The sequence below is a fragment of the Heptranchias perlo genome, unplaced genomic scaffold, assembly GCF_035084215.1.
Source record: "Heptranchias perlo isolate sHepPer1 unplaced genomic scaffold, sHepPer1.hap1 HAP1_SCAFFOLD_319, whole genome shotgun sequence".
Taxonomy (NCBI): Eukaryota; Metazoa; Chordata; class Chondrichthyes; order Hexanchiformes; family Hexanchidae; genus Heptranchias; species Heptranchias perlo.
In genome coordinates this window covers 164,735-180,944 of record NW_027139331.1, presented here as the reverse complement: position 1 = coordinate 180,944, position 16,210 = coordinate 164,735, and the positions used below count along the sequence as shown (strand labels likewise).

The following is a 16,210-nucleotide window of genomic DNA, read 5'->3' as shown; positions in this document are numbered from 1 at the left end:
CGGCCTCAGGCCCTCCCCGACTCCCAGTCCCCGGCCTCAGGCCCCTCCCCGACTCCCAGTCCCCGGCCTCAGGCCCCTCCCCCGACTCCCAGTCCCCGGCCTCAGGCCCCTCCCCGACTCCCAGTCCCCGGCCTCAGGCCCCTCCCCGACTCCCAGTCCCCGGCCTCAGGCCCCTCCCCGACTCCCAGTCCCCGGCCTCAGGCCCTCCCCGACTCCCAGTCCCCGGCCTCAGGCCCTCCCCGACTCCCAGTCCCCGGCCTCAGGCCCGACTCCCAGTCCCCGGCCTCAGGCCCCTCCCCGACTCCCAGTCCCCGGCCTCAGGCCCCTCCCCGACTCCCAGTCCCCGGCCCTCCCCGACTCCCAGTCCCCGGCCTCAGGCCCCTCCCCGACTCCCAGTTCCCGGCCTCAGGCCCTCCCCGACTCCCAGTCCCCGGCCTCAGGCCCTCCCCGACTCCCAGTCCCCGGCCTCAGGCCCCTCCCCGACTCCCAGTCCCCGGCCTCAGGCCCCTCCCCGACTCCCAGTCCCCGGCCTCAGGCCCTCCCCGACTCCCAGTCCCAGGCCCTCCCCGACTCCCAGTCCCCGGCCCTCCCCGACTCCCAGTCCCCGGCCTCAGGCCCTCCCCGACTCCCAGTTCCCGGCCTCAGGCCCTCCCCGACTCCCAGTCCCCGGCCTCAGGCCCTCCCCGACTCCCAGTCCCCGGCCTCAGGCCCCTCCCCGACTCCCAGTCCCCGGCCTCAGGCCCCTCCCCGACTCCCAGTCCCCGGCCTCAGGCCCTCCCCGACTCCCAGTCCCAGGCCCTCCCCGACTCCCAGTCCCCGGCCTCAGGCCCTCCCCGACTCCCAGTTCCCGGCCTCAGGCCCTCCCCGACTCCCAGTCCCCGGCCTCAGGCCCTCCCCGACTCCCAGTCCCCGGCCTCAGGCCCCTCCCCGACTCCCAGTCCCCGGCCTCAGGCCCCTCCCCGACTCCCAGTCCCCGGCCTCAGGCCCTCCCCGACTCCCAGTCCCAGGCCCTCCCCGACTCCCAGTCCCCGGCCTCAGGCCCCTCCCCGACTCCCAGTTCCCGGCCTCAGGCCCTCCCCGACTCCCAGTCCCCGGCCTCAGGCCCTCCCCGACTCCCAGTCCCCGGCCTCAGGCCCCTCCCCGACTCCCAGTCCCCGGCCTCAGGCCCCTCCCCGACTCCCAGTCCCCGGCCTCAGGCCCTCCCCGACTCCCAGTCCCAGGCCCTCCCCGACTCCCAGTCCCCGGCCTCAGGCCCCTCCCCGACTCCCAGTTCCCGGCCTCAGGCCCTCCCCGACTCCCAGTCCCCGGCCTCAGGCCCTCCCCGACTCCCAGTCCCCGGCCTCAGGCCCCTCCCCGACTCCCAGTCCCCGGCCTCAGGCCCCTCCCCGACTCCCAGTCCCCGGCCTCAGGCCCTCACCTCCTCCCCCCGCGCTGCTCCTGCCCCCTCGCCGCCCTGAACCAGCTGCTGGCCGCCGGCGCCATCTCCTTCCAGCTGCCGTCCAACGCCAGGAAGTGTCTGCGGGAGGAGATCCACAAGGACAGGCTGGTGAGCGGAGAGTCCGAGCTGAGCGAACAGCCGGCCGCCCGCCCCCACCTCAAGGGGGGAGAGAGAGGGGAGGGGGGGGAGGGAGAGGGGGGGGAGAGGGGGGGGGGAGGGGGGGGAGGGAGAGGGGGGGGGGGGAGGGGGGGGGAGGGAGAGGGGGGGTGGGAGCTTGTCCCCCATTCAGTCCGACCATGTCTGATTTGTATTTCACTCCATTTCCCCCCTTGGTTCCATTCCCTTTAATCCCCTCACCCAACAAAAATCCATCAATCTCAGTTTTGAAATTTTCAATTGACCCCCGGCCTCCCCCTTTTCCGGGGGAGAGAGTTCCAGATTCCCACTCCCCTTTGTGTGAAGAAATGCTTCCTGACATCACCCCTGAACGGCCGGGCTCTCATTTTAAGATTATTCCCCCTTGTTCTGGACTCCCCCCACCAGAGGAAATAGTTTCTCTCTATCGACCCCATCAAATCCTTTAATCATCTTAAACCCCTCGATTCGATCACCCCTTAATCTTCTACACTCGAGGGAATACAAGCCTCGTCTCTGCAACCTGTCCTCGTAATTTAACCCTTTTAGCCCCGGTATCATTCTGGTGAATCTGCACTGCACCCCCTCCAAGGCCGATATATCCTTCCTGAGGGGACGGTGCCCAGAACTGGACGCAGTGTCTCCAGATGGGGTCTGACCAGAGCTCTGTCCAGCTGTAATATAACTTCCACCTCTTTGTATTCCAGCAAACCAACACGAGGGGAAAAACCAACTTGACTTTGCCCTCACCAATCTACCTGTCACAGATGCATCTGTCCATGACAGTATTGGTAGGAGTGACCACCGCACAGTCCTTGTGGAGACGAAGTCCCGTCTTCGCAATGAGGACACCATCCAACGTGTTGTGTGGCACTATTACCGTGCTAAATGGGATAGATTCAGAACAGACCGAGCAGCTCAAAACTGGGCATCCATGAGGCGCTGTGGGCCATCAGCAGCAGCAGAATTGTATTCCAGCACAATCTGTAACCTCATGGCCCGGCATATTCCTCACTCTACCATTACCAACAAGCCAGGGGATCAACCCTGGTTCAATGAGGAGTGTAGAAGAGCAGGCCAGGAGCAGCACCAGGCGTACCTAAAAATGAGGTGCCAACCTGGTGAAGCTACAACTCAGGACTACATGCATGGTAAACAGCAGAAGCAACATGCTATAGACAGAGCTAAGCGATTCCACAACCAGCGGATCAGATCAAAGCTCTGCAGTCCTGCTACATCCAGTCGTGAATGGTGGTGGACAATTAAACAACGAACGGGAGGAGGAGGCTCTGCAAACACCCCCATCCTCAATGATGGCGGAGTCCAGCGTGAGGGCAAAAGACAAGGCTGAAGTGTTTGCAACCATCTTCAGCCAGAAGTGCCAAGTGGATGATCCATCTCTGCCTCCTCCCGATATCCCCATCATCACAGAAGCCAGGGGGTTCAGGGGCCCGTGTGGGAGTGCGGAGTCCCCGTGGGTTTGGGGGTTCTGGGGCCCCTGTGGGAGTGCGGAGTCCCCATGGGTTTGGGGGTTCAGGGGCCCGTGTGGGCATGCGGAGTCCCCGTGGGTTTGGGGGTTCAGGGGCCCCTGTGGGAGTGCGGAGTCCCGGTGGGTTTGCGGGTTCAGGGGCCCGTGTGGGAGTGCGGAGTCCCCGTGGGTTTGGGGGTTCAGGGGCCCCTGTGGGAGTGCGGAGTCCCCGTGGGTTTGGGGGTTCAGGGGCCCGTGTGGGCATGCGGAGTCCCGGTGGGTTTGCGGGTTCAGGGGCCCGTTTGGGGGTTCAGGGGCCTGTGTGGGAGTGCGGAGTCCCCGTGGGTTTGGGGGTTCAGGGGCCCGTGTGGGAGTGCGGAGTCCCCGTGGGTTTGGTGGTTCAGGGGCCCGTGTGGGAGTGCGGAGTCCCCGTGGGTTTGGGGGTTCAGGGGCCCCTGTGGGAGTGCGGAGTCCCCGTGGGTTTGGGGGTTCAGGGGCCCGTGTGGGAGTGCGGAGTCCCCGTGGGTTTGGGGGTTCTGGGGCCCCTGTGGGAGTGCAGAGTCCCCGTGGGTTTGGGGGTTCAGGGGCCCCTGTGGGAGTGCGGAGTCCCCGTGGGTTTGGGGGTTCTGGGGCCCGTGTGGGAGTGCGGAGTCCCCGTGGGTTTGGGGGTTCAGGGGCCCCTGTGGGAGTGCGGAGTCCCCGTGGGTTTGGGGGTTCAGGGGCCCCTGTGGGAGTCCGCAGTTCCATGTCCATGGACCAGTAATGTCGGCGGGGGCGCGGGTCCCACACGGGGTGTCGGCGGGGGCCGGTCCTAAGCTTGGTGTTTTCTTGTTCTCAGGCCATTTTCGAGTTCCTGACCAGCTGATTATTCTCAACACCAAATATGGAGTTGAAGCCAAGAACTATGAAGATGTGAGTGTCCATGCTTTATATCCCCTTCCCTGCGGTAATGTAGAATCTACAGCAGAGAAACAGGCCATTCGGCCCAGTGGCTTCATGCTGGTGTTTATCCTCCACACAAGCCTCCTCCCACTCTGCCCCCATATCCCTCTATTCCTTTCTCCCTCATAGACGCATCAAGCCTCCCCTTAAATACTATTCGCCTCAATCACTCTGTGTCGCAGCGAGTTCCACATTCTCACCACTCTCTGTAAAGAAATTCCTCCTGAATTCTTTACTTGATCTTTTCGTGCCTCTCTTATATTTCGGCCCCCTTGTTCTGGTCTCACCCACTAGTGGAAGCAGTTTCTCCACATTCACCAATCCTAATTTTGAATATCTCTATCGGGTCTCCTCTTAGTCTTTTACAGAGAAAAGAGCCCCAGCCTGCTCAATCTATCGTGACGGGCACGTCCGCATCCACTCAATTCCGGTAACGTCCTTGTAAATCCTTCCCGCACTGCCTCCAGTGCTTCAATATCCTTTCTGTAGTGTGGGTCTCTCATGTCAACAATGGATTTACTACATCTTTGTCCGATCTTACAGACCGTCTCTCTCTCTCTCTCTCTCTCTCCCTGCCCAGATCGCCAAGGCGGAGAAGCTGAAGCCACTTGAGGTGGAGCTGCGACGATTGGAGGATCTGTCAGAGTCGATCGTCAATGACTTTGCCGACATAAAGCAGCGAGAGGAAGAGATGAGGGACACCAATGGTAGGAGCACCCAGCACAGGCTTCAGTCTGCAACACCCGCCCCTTCTCCACTTACTGCTCTCGGTCTCGGGGACCCTGTCTCGTTCCTTGGTCAGCATCACTCACCCCTCCGAGTCAGAAGTTTGTGTGTTTTAGCTCCCTCCACCTCCCAGGACATAAGCCCCTCTCCCCTTCTCTCCCCCATAGCACGAGCCTCAGCTTCATACGGTTATCCAGTCGTCCTGTGAAAGATGCAGTGGGCTCTGCTTCAGGCACTTTGTGGCAAAGCATCCCTTGCCCCAACTGCCCTCCACTAGCCCTCGGAGTAAAGAGGGGTGGTCTAGGGCTTGGGTACCAGGGGCCAGGGGTTAAAAGGACTGCAGGACTGATCCCCAGTGTCAAAGGGACTTTGTTTTTTAAAAAAACGGACATTTATTTCGCCCCTTCCACGACCTCGGGACGTCCCTGAGCACTTAATAGCCAGTAATGTACTATTTTGAAGTGTAGTCACTGTTGCAATTTAGGAAACGGGCAGCCAACTTGTGCACAGCAAGATCCCACAAACAGCGTTGTGATAATGACCAGATAATCTGTGTTTTAGTGGCGTTGGTTGAGGGATAAATATTGGCCAGAACACCCAGGGGAGAATTCTGCTCTTCTCCCATTAGTGGCCGTGGGATCTTTTACATCCACCTGAGAGGGGCAGGCAGGGACTCATTTTAACGTCTCATCGGAAAGACGGCACCTCAGACAGTGCGGCACTCCCTCAGTACTGCACTGGGAGTGTCGGCCTGGATTAGGTGCTCGAGTCTCTGGAGTGGGGCTCGAACCCATGACCTTCTGACAAGGGGGCCTTGTCGAGGCAGATAAGATTCTGCATATTTTCATTCCAAATTTGACTGCAGGATAAGAGCACGTGTGTACAAACTGGGGCGAGTGTGGGCAGGATGGAACACCCGGAGGGGAGGCTCTCAGTAGGGTAGCGGAGGGAAAACACAGAGTCCTTTCATGGGCCGTTAGATGGGGTGCTCCATGGGCTGGAGGCCTCCACTCATCTAAACCAGGGAGTTGGAGTCAGAGGGCTGGGACCTTTCTACACCAGAGGGCAGAGTTGTGGAATAAGTTTTTGGGGAAGGACGGTATAAACGGGGTCCAGAGACAGAAGGGATCATTTGAAGCCCCTGGGATTAAAGGGACAGTGGCTGCATGGTTACAAAATTGGCTAAGGGACAGAGAGTAGTGATGAACGGTTGTTTTTCAGACTGGAGGGAAATATACAGTGGTGTTCCCCAGGGGTCAGTATTAGGACCACTGCTCTTTTTGATATATATTAATGACTTGCACTTGGGTATTCAGGGTATTTCAAACTTTGCAGATGATACGAAACTCAGAAATGTAGTAAACAATGTGGAGGATAGTAACAGACTTCAGGAGGACATAGACTGGTGGAATGGGCACACACATGGCTGATGAAATTTAACGCAGAGAAGTGGGAAGTGATACATTTTGGTAGGAAGAATGAGGAGAGGCAATATAAACTAAATGGTACAATTTTAAAGGGAATGCAGGAACAGAGAGACCTGGGGAGTGCACAGACACAAATCCTTGAAGGTGACAAATTGAGAAGGCTGTTTTAAGAAAAAAAGCATCCAGGATCCTGGGCTTTATTAATAGAGGCATTGAGTACGAAAGCAAGGAAGTTATACTAAACCTTTATAAAACACTGGTTAGGCCTCATCTGGAGTATTGTGTCCAATTCTGGGCACCACACTTTAGGAAGGATGTCAAGGCCTTGGAGAGGGTGCAGAGGAGATTTACTAGAATGGTACCAGGGATGAGGGACTTCAGTTATGTAGAGAAACTGGGGTTGTTCTCTTTAGAGCAGAGAAGGTTACGGGGAGATTTAATAGAGGTGTTCAAAATTATGAAGGGTTTTAATAGATTAAATAAGGAGAAACTATTTCCATTGGCAGAAGGGTTGGTAACCAGAGGACACAGATTTAAGGTAATTGGCAGAAGAACCAGATGGCGATGAGGGTTTTATTTTCCGCAGCGAGTTATGATTTGGAATGAGCTGCCTGAAAGGGCAGTGGAAGCAGATTTAATAATAACTTTCAAAAGGGAATTGGATAAACACTGAAAGGAAACATTTGCAGGGCCATGGGGAAAGGGCAGGGGAGTGGGACTAATGGGACAGCTCTTTCAAAGAGCCAGCACAGGCACGATGGGCCGAGAGGCCTCCTGTGCTGTAAGATTCTCGGTGGTGGGATTGACCTGTTAGGAAGGGACAGGGTGTCAGTTGTGGACAGAGTGACGCTCCCATGAAAGGCCTGCCATGTCCCTGCTCTCACCTGAGCTGTTCAGCGAGAGTGGATCCAGGATGGGTTTTCGGGGAGGGAGTGACCGTAGGAATCACCCAAAGGCCAGACTCGGAGCAGCAGTGACCCAGGAGCAGGGAAACGGTGCTCGGGGCAGCAAGGTGAAGGGAAGAGGGAGGGCTGCCTTCAGTGAAGTGATCTTAGTGCAGATTGAATCCACTCCTCCAACCTGTTTGATGAGCCCCTCTCTCTCTCTCCCTCTCTCTCCCTACGTGCAGAGTCCAATGTAAGGAATCGTACAACACCAGGTTATAGTCCAACAATTTTATTTTAAAATCACAAGCTTTCGGAGATTATCCCCTTCGTCAGGTGAATGAGTGAAAGGTTCTCAAATCGCATATCTTCTATTAGGCTGGGACAGCATCACACCAATCAAAAGATGTCATTGTTGTTCAAACAGGCCAGTCACGGTGAACAGCACGTCCCAGTACACTGGAGAACAGCGTCCATGACACCACACAACCCTGCCACGGCAAACTCTGCAAGACATGCCAGATCATCGACACGGATACCACCATCACACGAGAGGACACCACCCACCAGGTACATGGTTCATACTCCTGTGACTCGGCCAACGTTGTCTACCTCATACGTTGCAGGAAAGGATGCCCCGGAGCATGGTACATTGGCGAGACCATGCAGACACTGCGACAACGGAAGAACGGACACCGCACAACAATCGCCAGACAGGAGGGTTCCCTCCCAGTCGGGGAACACTTTAGCAGTCAAGGACATTCAGCCACCGATCTTCGGGTAAGCGTTCTCCAAGGCGGCCTTCGAGACACACGACGACGCAAAATCGTCGAGCAGAAATTGATAGCCAAGTTCCGCACCCATGAGGACGGCCTCAACCGGGATCTTGGGTTCATGTCACGCTACACGTTACCCCACCAGCAAGGGGGGAAAAAAACTTATCTGTTTTTAATATTCTCTCTCTCTCTGCCTTTCGGGTCTCTTTCTCTCTGTCTGTGTAATTTGACACAATGTGTATTCAGTATACTGGGACCTACTGTTTTCCGTGGCTAATCTGTCTGAACACCAACGACACCTTTGATTGGTGTGATGGTGTCCCAGCCTAATACAAGATATGCGATTTGAGAACCTTTCACTCACTCACCTGGCGAAGGAGATAATCTCCGAAAGCTTGTGATTTTAAAATAAAATTGTTGGACCATAACCTGGTGTTGTAAGATTCCTTACATTAATTGAACCCGTCACTTGCAACATTTAAGAAAACGAAATTAATAAAGGTTACCGTAAAAAATATTTTCTGGAGCATCTACGCAGTGTGTTTGTGCCGGTTCAAATGGCACAAAGAGCTGGGGTTTCAGTTTATTTTATTATCCTTGGTCCAAACTCACTCTCCCTGCTTCCAATGTCTTTGCTTCTCGTCCAGGTATTAAGATGATCAATGGCGGCTGCATCACCCAGCATGCAGCGCGGTACAGATTGTGCCCTATCTGAATCAGTGGAGCCCAGTGCGCAGGCGCAGTAGTGCCTCATTATCGGTCAGTGTGTCCTGAGCATGCGCGGCCAGTCGAGGCTGCGGGAGGAGCGCGTTCGGTGCAGGTCAGAGGATCGGAGCAAGAGGCTCAATAAACCCCGGGGCCCGGGTCCGGGCTCAGGCCCAGGCTCAGGCTTTACAAACCCCGAGTGCGGCCCCAGACCCGAATATAAAACAGTGAACATTATCCCCCCCTCACTACCCGCCGGGAAATGAAGGGGAAATGGGGATCGGTCAGGGAGCGTCTGTAAATGAAGGAGAAATGGGGATCGGTCAGGGAGCGTCTGTAAATGAAGGAGAAATGGGGATCGGTCAGGGAGCGTCTGTAAATGAAGGGGAAATGGTGATCGTCAGGGAGCGTCTGTAAATGAAGGAGAAATTGGGATCGGTCAGGGAGCGTCTGTAAATGAAGGAGAAATGGTGATCGTCAGGGAGCGTCTGTAAATGAAGGAGAAATGGTGATCGGTCAGGGAGCGTCTGTAAGTGAAGGAGAAATGATGATCGGTCAGGGAGCGTCTGTAAATGAAGGAGAAATGATGATCGGTCAGGGAGCGTCTGTAAATGAAGGAGAAATGGTGATCGGTCAGGGAGTGTCTGTAAATGAAGGAGAAATGGTGATTGGTCAGGGAGCATCTGCAAATTAAGGAGAAATGATGATCAGTCAAGGGAGCGTCTGTAAATGAAGGAGAAATGGTGATCGGTCAGAGATCATCTGTAAATGAGGGAGAAATGGTGATTGGTCAGGGAGCATCTGTAAATGAAGGAGAAATGATGATCGGTCAGGGTGCGTCCGTAAAGGAGGGAGAAATGGTGATCAGTCAGAGAGCGTCTGTAAATGAAGGAGAAATGGTGATCGGTCAGGGAGCATCTGTAAATGAAGGGGAAATGGGGATCGATCGGGGAAGGTTTGTTAATGAAGGAGAATTGATGATCGGTCAGCGAGCATCGACAAATGAATGAGGAATGGTAATTGGTCAGGGAGCGTCTGTGAATGAATGAGGAATAGTGATCGGTCAGGGAACGTCTGTAAATGAAGGAGAAATGGTGATCAGTCAGACAGCGTCAGCAAATGAAGGAGAAATGGTGATCTCTATATCTTCAGTCATCCAGGGAGCTCTAGCGTTGGATGCTGTTCCTTTCCTCCTCGTGGGAATCTGTCTACTCTGGACCCAAACCAACTCCTCCTTGAAGGCCTCCCACTGTTCAATTACTCTTCTGCCTGCCAATTTTTGATTCCAATCCTCCAGGACAAGATCCCTTTTTAACACACTGAAATTAGCCCTCCTCCAGTTAAGAATTTTCACATTTGACTGTCCCCTGTCCTTTTCCATAACGATTCTAAACCTAATGAGATTATGATCACTGCTGCCCCACTGAAACATGATCCACCTGCCCCACTTCATTCTCCACACCCAGCCCACTGCTGTACTCACGCTCACTCTCTCACACTCACTCTCTCACACTCACTCACTCTCACATTCACACTCTCACATTCACTCTCACACTCACTCACTCTCACATTCACTCATGGTTTCGGGCCACTGAAAGATGATGCGATGAGTTTGGATTTCAGCACAGGGAGGAGGGAGAGTGTGTGGGATGGGGATTTACAGCTTTGGGGAATGAGAGAGGAAATAATGTTCCATAGAAAGTAGATTTGTCTGTTCTGAATTTCTATCCTGTAATTACATTGATAACTTTTATAAACTCCTTTTACAGGGGAGGATTTGCAGAGGGAAACTCAAACCAAAGATCACATCAAGATCTGACAGAGTCACTCGATTCATCAGGACCTGAATATCATCGGCCTTTGAATGTGGAAGGAGAAATGTTTGTCTGTTCTATCTGTGGGTGAAGATTTCAAACATCAGTGTGAGTGGGAAAGCACCGAGACACACACACCCGAGTGAGAGTGTTCCAGTGCACTGTCTGTGGAAAGAGCTTTAACCAGTTACACTGCCAGAAAAAACATCGCACCGTCCACAGTGGGGAGAAACCGTCCACGTGTTCTGTGTGTGGACGAGGCTTCAACTGATCGTCCAACCTGGAGAGACACAAGGACACCCAGACCATGGAGAAACCGTGGAAATGTGGGGACTGTGGGAAGGGATTCAATTACCCTTCAGAGCTGGAAACTCATCGACGCATTCACACTGGGGAGAGGCCGTTCACCTGCTCCGTGTGTGGGAAGGGATTCACTCGGTCATCCACCCTGCTGACACACCAGCGAGTTCACACTGGGGAGAGACCTTTTAAATGTTCTGACTGTGAGAAGAGGTTTAAAAGCAAAAGGAATCTGCTGGCACACCAACGCTCCCACACTGGGGACAGGCCATTCACCTGCTCCGTGTGTGGGAAGAGATTCACTCGGTCATCCCACCTTCTGTCACACCAGCGAGTTCACACTGAGTGACCTTTAAATGTTCTGACTGTGGGAAGAGATTTAAAATCAGAAACGAACTGCTGAGACATCGACGCACTCACACTGGGGAGAGACTTTTCACCTGCTCCGTGTGTGGGAAGAGATTCACTCGATCATCCCACCTTCTGAAACATTAACTTGTTGACACTATTGAGTGACCTTTTAATGCAGTGACTGTGAGAAGAGCTTTAGAAGCAGAAATGAACTGCTGACACATCAACGCATGCCCATTGGTTGAGAGACTGTTCACCTGCTCCGTGTGTGGGAAGGGATTCACTCAGTCATCACACGTGCTGAGACACCAGCGAGTTCACGAAATGAGCAGGTCCAACGAGCCGGTCTGTAACACAGGCCAATGACTCAGTGCAGCTCGTTACCCAGTCACTGGGCTCAGTTATAGCCTCTCCTGTCAGTAACACACAAAGAGAAATTGTAAATCTGAAACAGAAAGAGATAATGTATAACACTTCATATCAACCACCAGTTTTTCCCTCTTTCCGGCTTTTAAAACAATCTGTTTCACAGTTTGTCAAACCCGAAACAGCCTCTGGGATTTGCTGATTGAGAATTTCAGTGGAAATTGGGACCGTCACTAAGTATCGGAACAAATATCCCCGCTGAGGTTTCGGGGTTGTTACTGGTTTATTTATATCAGTGAGTGGCCAATTTTAAACTCGGTGAGGGTCTAAACCTAAGGTAAGAGCCTGGGATAGACAAGAGATTCTTCAATGTATCAAGTTAAATTACACTGATTCCACCAACACTGGACATCACATCCCTCAAACATTGTTACCTGTTACTGTATAAAACTGGTGAGGGTGGAAATGGGAAATAACTGAAAAAAACTTAATTGTATCAAAGTTAATTCTGATCTTTATTATTATACAAACATTCTACAGCCTGTCCCTTAAAAAGGACCCAATATCAAACCAGTCCCCAGTCCTTGGGCCTGTGCCTATGTTGTGATTTGCACCCGCTTCTGACTGACTTGGTATCAGACGCACTCCCGTCAACAGTAAACGGATGGAGCCGGATCCATAAGAGAAAAATGAGGACCGACCTCCGCGGTTCTCCCAGAGTGCGGGAGGCGGAGTAACAGCAGCAGACAGAGAGATCTCTCGAAACCAGCCGCTGCCGCCGGAGAGAAGCGAGTCCCGTTCCGAGCCGTGTCTGTCAGGCGCCCGCTGACCCTCTCTTCACTGAAGGGGACCGATTCAGCACCAACTCACACACCCACCATTGGATCATTGAATCACCTTCAACACCTGAATTACATCACCACTTAATCCTCTATACACGAGGAAATACAAACCTTGTGCACGCAACTTGCCCTCATAATGTTACCATTTTAGCCCCGGTATCATTCTGGTCTTTCTGCGCTGCACCTCCTGCAAGGCCAATATATCCTTCCTGAGGTCTGGTGCCCAGGACTGAATGCCGTACTCTGAATGTGGCCTTAGCAGAGTTTATAGAATTCTAACATAACTTCCACCCTTTTGAATTCCAGTTCCCTTGAGATAAAGGCCGACATTCCATTAGCCATTTTAATTATTTTTTGCACCTGTCTGCCAACTCTTCGTGATTTCCCGAAGTATCTCTGCTCACCCACAGTTCCTGGCTTCTCACCATTTTGAAAATACTCTGATTTATCTTGCTTCGGGCCAAAGTGGATGGCCTCACATTTCCCCAGATTGAAACTTTGAACAGTCTGGGGCTCTTTTGTATCGAAAAGAGAAAGCTGAGGCTGACCTGATACAGGACTTTAAGATTATGCAAGGGTTTGATCGGTCAGATGTAGATAAGGTGTTTGTACTTTTGGGAGTGGGGATGTGAGAACTTCGGGCCATGAATATAATAGTCATCAATAAATCCAATCTGGCATTCAAGAGAAACATATTTATCCAGAGAGTCGTTAGAATGTGCAGCTCACTCCCACAAGGAGTAGTTAAGGCGAATTGCATGGATGCATTTACGGTGAAGCTGGATAAACACATGGAGGAGAAAGGAATATTCGGGTTTGCTCATCGGGTTAGATGAAGAGGGGTTGGAGGAGGCTCGTCTGCAGCATAAACACCGGTATAGTCTGGTTGGGCCGAATTGCCTGTTTCTGTAATTCTATGTAAGCTCCATCTGACACAGTTTTACCAACTCACTGAATCTCTCAATTTCCCTTTGTAACTTTATGCTCCCATCTACACTACTCACTTTGCACCCAAACTTGGTGTCGTCGACAAACCTGGATATACCGCTCTCTATTCCTTTATCTGCCTCATTTATACAGATCCCTGGGGGACACCACTAATCAAATCCTGTCAATTTGAGTACATACCCATTAACCCAACTCTCTGTCTCCTACCTCCAAACCAACTCCCTCCCCATGTCAATGGGTTGCTTTGAATTCCACATGTTCTCATTTCTGTTAACAGTCTCTGATGCTAAACCTTATCGAATGCCTCTGGAAGTCAATATACACATAACCCCCATAGACACTCCATTATTTACCACGTTAGTTACATCTTCAAAAAGTTTCGTTAGACTTGATTTACACTTTACAAATCCATGCTGGCTCTCTCTGATCAATTCAGGTTTATCCAAGTGCTCAGTCATTCTTTCCCTAATAACAGATTCTGGTAACTTCCCCACAACAGACGTCAGACTAATAGGTCTATAATTTCCTGCTTTATCTCTCCTACCCTTCCTAATTAATGGAATGACATTGGCAATTTTTCAATCCATGGAACAATTCCTGAATCAAGAGAGTTTTGAACGATCATGACTAAAGCATGTACAATTTCCTCACCTATTCCCCTTAGTCCCCTGGGATGGTAAACATCAGGTCCTGGAGATTTGTTTATCTTTAGTCGAATTGTTTTCTCCATTACCATTATTTTACTTACACTGAATCCCCTTGATTTATTTTCAGTTTTCCTCGTGTCTCTGGTACATTATCCTCATGCTTTTCTGTGAGTGTCAAAAAAGGCTGCTATTTCCTGATTTTTCAATTACAATATCACCTCCATTTGTCTTTAAGGGGCCCACATTACTCTGAGTCACCCTTCTTTCTCTTAATGTACGTGTAAAAACCTTGAAAGTTGTCCTTAATTTCACTCACTAGTTTTTCTCGTTTTCCCTCTTTGCACCTTTTACGATTTTTTTAGTTTCAGCACCACAATAAACAACACTTCACTGTGAAATTTGCTAAATTAGTTCTTCAGTGTCAGAGCGAGAATTGTCCATCCCCAATTTATTTAAAGTAACAAACACAAGCACAAATATTCATCCGTGTATCAAAGCACTGATGGACACAGAAAGATAAACACAGCTTGAAACGCAGTCAGTATCGGGATTCACAGGGAAACGGGCAAGCGAAATAGACAAAGATCAAACAGTCTGAACCCACAACAGAATGTGATGTGTAGCTGATAGATATTAATGAGAGGAGGTGGGAAACACTACCATTACTTGGCTCCGTGGCTTAGTTGGTTAAAGCGCTTGTTCAGTGAACAAGAGATCCTGGCGGTGCCTTTGTTTAATTCGTGGTGTTTCGTGAATTTTGGACGGAAAAACGCACAGTGCGGTGTTTGTGTTTTGTTCAGGAGCCAACACAGAACTGATCAGGAAGTCTCTTCAAAAATGCCTTTTCATTATACAGACAGCCCTCTCATAGAATGTGTCAGTGACACGTTCTTGTTTCTGGGCTCGTTGAGGTCGGGGGATAATTCTCGATTCGGGGGTCATACCCTGGAGAAGCCCTAATTTAACCCTAGACTTTTGATCTTGACGTGCAGTTCAAACTTTGCAAAGAGGAAAAATAAATCCACAAATCACTCCACCTGAATCTCAAGCGCTTTCGGAAGAAGTTCAGTTCAAACAATCAGGACTTTAAAGGCACCTCAATGACCTGCACTTTCATTGAACGAGCTTTGCTTCCAATTGCATTCGACCTTGAAACCGCTCTGGGTTTTCATCTCACTGAAGCAGAGTGTGGCCGCTCTGTATCTGTGAGCATGTCCGTGACGAGGTTCGCTCTGATATTGGTCGCTTTCAATTTTTAAGATCTCGTCAAGTTCAGGAAAAAGAAACCGAGAATCGAATTGTCCCTGTCAGTGATGAATTGAAGGGATTGGTGCTCCAAGCAGATCTGGAAAATGCGCAGTGCGGTCTCTCAGGAATTCCAAATCCACCCTCTCGCCACTCGGCGATCATATTAACTGAGCTTTACTCTGGCCCAGTGTCACCGGGCTGAAATCGAGTATTTCTCCGGCACGTTTCTCTTAACTTCACAGTTGCTGGTTTAAGAGTGAAGACCGGCTCGTTGGATTTTCACTCCTGCAAGTTTCAACCATTCATTTTGGAAAAGTAAACTGACAGTGGACAGCTGTTATATTGGTCACTGCAGCCTCAAGGTTTAGCTCAGTGAATTACTGGTATCGCAGGTGACCTCTTCACTTGTCTTGATGGTGCTATTGGTTAGATTGATTCGAGCCCTTATTTTATTTTTCCTCAGGATTCATTGCCTCAAAGTTCCAGGGTTTCAATGTGTGTTTTGTCTGCAAGAAAATGTACCGTGATCATTGCCGGCTGAGCAGGGCTGATATTCCACCATTTACCCTGTGGACTAAAGAAAAAACCTTGTGATCGGAGAGCAGGCACATGAAACTTTTTAAGGAATGGAACGTTGGCTTCACGGAAATCACAATTCATCTTGACAGACAAGATCCTGAAAGGCGAATTCGCTGTGACATGGAGATTTCTGTAGTGAGCGAGACCAGACTGTTTCTATGTTCAGAGAATAAATGGCGCACGCTTTATGTTGGAAAAGCAAAACGGTGGGGATTTTTGTCATAGCCCGATTCCTTTCGTGTTGTATCAATTGTCCCTCGTTGCGTTACTTTCATCTTGATCGCATAACCAGTTAGGGCGTTCTTGTGATAAATGGCGACAATTGCCTGCTTTGATAAATTTAACAACGGCTGCACCAGATTCCTGGCGTCAAAAACACTGAACTTTTAACCCCACTCTTAAGATACAGTCTGTAAAATAATGAAATTTCATCACATGCAAAGCACAAAAATCAAAGATTCCAACCACTCGCTGTGTAAAGAAGTTTTTACTCATGTCACCTTTGGTTCTTTTACCAATCACCTTAAATCTATGCCCTTTGGTTCATGTCCCTTCCGCCAATGGGAACAGTTTCACTCTATCTACTCTGTCTGGGCCCTTCATGATTTTGAATA

At 51.2% G+C, this 16,210-nt stretch overlaps 2 long non-coding RNA genes and 1 pseudogene across 3 annotated transcripts; all 3 read left to right on the top strand.

Annotated features, from left to right (window-relative positions):
• Window positions 1–3,878: 3,878 nt before the first annotated feature.
• Window positions 3,879–7,966, top strand: LOC137311263 (uncharacterized). 2 transcript variants are annotated; one of them, XR_010960283.1, is made up of 3 exons: window positions 3,879–3,953; window positions 4,564–4,690; window positions 7,448–7,966. It is a non-coding gene; the product is annotated as an uncharacterized lncRNA (long non-coding RNA). The 2 variants fall into 2 exon arrangements; XR_010960284.1 differs by lacking the exon at window positions 7,448–7,966 and adding an exon at window positions 7,266–7,419.
• Window positions 7,967–10,535: 2,569 nt separating this feature from the next.
• LOC137311262 (zinc finger protein 664-like) lies at window positions 10,536–11,591 on the top strand (annotated as a pseudogene).
• A 15-nt stretch (window positions 11,592–11,606) lies between these two features.
• On the top strand, window positions 11,607–16,063 carry LOC137311264 (uncharacterized). The gene is made up of 2 exons (XR_010960285.1): window positions 11,607–11,669; window positions 15,481–16,063. It is a non-coding gene; the product is annotated as an uncharacterized lncRNA (long non-coding RNA).
• The last annotated feature ends 147 nt before the right edge of the window (window positions 16,064–16,210 follow it).